This window comes from Alosa sapidissima, chromosome 15 (genome assembly GCF_018492685.1).
Source record: "Alosa sapidissima isolate fAloSap1 chromosome 15, fAloSap1.pri, whole genome shotgun sequence".
Classification (NCBI taxonomy): Eukaryota; Metazoa; Chordata; class Actinopteri; order Clupeiformes; family Clupeidae; genus Alosa; species Alosa sapidissima.
Window position 1 is genome coordinate 12911050 of NC_055971.1, and position 3681 is coordinate 12914730.

The window sequence follows — 3681 nt, forward strand, 5'->3', positions numbered from 1 at the left end:
ACTCAATATCATCTAGGCTAGACATAGCCTTAGAGAGTTGTATCTTTGTCAGTCTACAGCAGAGATCTACCCCCATCTTTACCTTTCTCCAGCTGTCAACTTCTTATTCCCTTTACATGTATTTATACAGCAGCCAGGCTCAGAAGTCAGTTGAAGGGTCCTCCATTCATGCTATTGCTGATTCTGCCATCTCCATTGACTGCCCATCAAACAACAAATCATCTTGAAAAGTCCCTCCTGGCCAAAGACTTTCATCATTTTGCCCTGCACAGTCTTTCTGATCATCTTCGTCCACATCAACCCATTGGGTCTCTGGCATCTTCCTCTTTTCCTCATGTTTCTTTTGCTTTGGGTTGCAACTTTGGGTCTTTGCACTCAAACTCTGGATCTCACTATAGCTTTATTTTGTCAACATTGTCTCCACCTTCTCAAAATCGATATCCAGTCTGGCTGGCACACGTATGCGCATACACACAAACAGATAGAGATAAAGACACATACACACACACACATACTGTACACACACACACACACACACATGCACTCACTTCCATCTTTCCACTGTTTTCTAAGATGAACTAAGAAGTTGTTTTGTTCACCTCTACATTTTGTCCACAAATGCATTATTCGGCTTTCATTCTTTTTATTTACCACTATTCTGGATTATTATAGAAGCTGTAAAACCTATGAAACATTTTTACCATTAAATATAGTATTAGTTGTAGCAACAGTCGTGGCGGTAAGGAGTGTTATCATATTTCACAAACACTCTTAAATGCAATTGAAAAGTGGTTTGTTCCAATGAAGGTCCAGACTCACGGATTAGGTTATTGATCTAGGAATCAACACATCTTAGCACATATGGATTTCCTTCCTGGAGATTCTCAATCATGAGGGCAGATGGACTCTAGGGGTCTGTATATTTACCTGGGTTAGGCCTATCTGTTTCTTTACAGATCAGTGCCTGTGATGGAGAGAGGATGTGCACAGATGGCTTTTTGGTAATCCACAGTGGACCCTTGAATGGCCGCCGCCTCTGAAGTATCTTAGAAAGCTCCAAATGGTTACTATTTCTGGAGGACAGCAAAGAGCCCTCTGTCCACTGCATTACCGTGGCTATCGCTGTCCATGTTGCTGAAGGTATTGTTGGTGGTGTGACACTCACAGTTCTAGACTCACAGTTTAGCATTACTCAGTGCTTATACCTAATGTCGTATTGAATCCTTGGTGTGAATGTTTTACACTTGACTTGACCTTTAATTTTCTCTCTTTAGTGGATGAATGTGTGATAAATAATAATCATAGTCTGAATATGAATCACTTATTAATTACATTCCCATTGTGTGAGATAGTCAACAGCTTTGCATTGTGTGCTTTAAGATATGAGTTGTAATTCTGTCTCTGTGTGACTCACCTCTTCTTTAGCAATAGACTGCATATTATAATGTGTGAAGATTTGTGAGGTGGTTCTGCATGAGACTAATGAGACCATTGATATTATCCTGGCTGATGACTTATTTGGTTTGGAATACTTATTCACTCTGTTGCCATGATAACCATGGTTATCAAATAAACCATTCAAATGAAAATATGCATCTTCCATAAACATCATAAATGATGATGAATAAAATACTGAGGCCTAAGGTCACACATTGTAATTATGATTCTGCCGCGGTCTCTAAACCCTTTCTACAAATACAGCCCGGTGTGTTTAGTCGCATTGCTGTCTTAATTGCTTTAGCAAACAGCAGAAGTCAGTGATACAACAAAGTTTTGAAATTGTGTCAAAGGTCCCTCTGCAAATCAACTCCATGAAAATAAGTCAAGCACTCAATGTAATTATACTCTGTATCCTTTTGAGGAGAGGAAAAAGGTAGATTTGCATAATGGATATTATAAAAAAAAAATACCAACCAAAATAAAACAAATGCTTAATTAAACAATTCCGTAGTTTAAAAGAGCTTTGGTGTATCCAATCATTTGTTAACATTTCCTCTTTTTGATGGTCCGGAGTCCCTGAAGTCTGGAAGCAGGTGCAGGTGTTCCTTCCACCAGAAGGTGTTGACCTCCATGAAAGAGCCTCCATGAGGCTGTTCACACACTCTTAACACAGAAGGGCACTGTTTTGTATCCCTGTAAGTCTGATTCAGATATATTAAGTCTTGGATGTATGCCTGTTGTATTTTAAGTCTACATGGTCACTGAGGTCATATGCATTGTATTAGGCTTTGGCCCTTAAGTTACAAGGTCTGTATAATTTCCAGTTACTTCATGTTTTCGACTTAATGGTAATGTGAATACCTATTTAAATGATATTTCTGATGTCTCATTGTTTTTTTATTGCTTGGATTGTTATTGTGTGAAAATAGGGAATGTTTTTAACAAGGCCACTTGTGCTGATTCGGGAATGGATTCTCACTCTAAAATCCAAATGAAAGCTGGCTTGGTATTTTGATTCTATCCTATTCCTCATACATTTGTTTGGTCTGAAGATTGTTATTCCCCATTTCTCATTCCCCATTCCAACATAACCTCAACTGAATACTGAGTCTGGGTAAATAGCAGGTTCTGTAAGTTCAAAACACTGGCTGGAAACCAAATCTCCTCTCTCAGTTCAGAGTCAGTCAGATGAGCAGACCTGGCAAACCTGTACTGTGCATGATCAATGCAAAGTCTATTGTGTGTGAGTTTATTTCAATCCCACAATCAATGCCACCAGTGAAGCATGTTATTGTAATATGTTGTTTTGTATTTTGACATGGTTTTGGTTAAACATGGAATGTCAAAAGTGCAAATCTAAACATGATGACATGTCACTTTTTGTTTTAAAAATAGCTCTTGATTTCAGTTGCAGAGGCCAGTGGTGTGTGTTTTGTATTCACACTGTTGTGGTATGTGAACACATACAAGGTCACCAGCACAGCCCAAAATCATCTAAAAGAAAGCCCAAAGCCATGAATTCATTAAGTCATGTTTCCCTGGGCATTGTGATCAAATCTGCTAAGCCCAGCTCAATCTTTGCAAATAAATGAAACGTAAATTCAAACCTACAGTGCAAGAATAAGAGAAAGGAATGCAGTTAATCCTTCCAATGAGGTGCTATGAATTTTTCCTATTTATATATTTATTTGTCTTCTCCGTCAGCAGTTTTTGACACAGCAAACAATTGAATTTTATGCTTCGTAAGTGACCTCAAAATGATTTATATTCTCCTGCTCCAAACTCATGCCCAGCTCTCCATTACATGTTTTTTTCCCTTTATTTTTCTTTCTTTTCTCATTTTTTCTCTCTATCCTCTCTTTTCATTTTTTTCAGTTGGCAGTTGCCAGAGTTCATTTGAACAGGACAGCAGTTGGGATGACATGAAAAGAGCTCTTTTGCATCTCTGAAAGTTAGACCAAAAGCCAAAATGACTATGTTCTTTCACAGAGAAGAAAACAGCATTTCTATCAGATGTCCATCCAAAGGTATAGAGAGTTTTAGTGTTGACCATATAGATCTAAATGTTCTTTGTTGGTTACTCTGGTATCTATTTGCACATCTAAAGCATATAGAGGGTCCTACCTTAAGCATAGAGTTTAGACAGCTTTTAACCGCTGTTTTCACAGTCAGCAAAAACCACAGTCTAACTCTTATATTAGATTATTTTCTTAAAAGTTGTTTTGTTGGAAGAGTGACCTT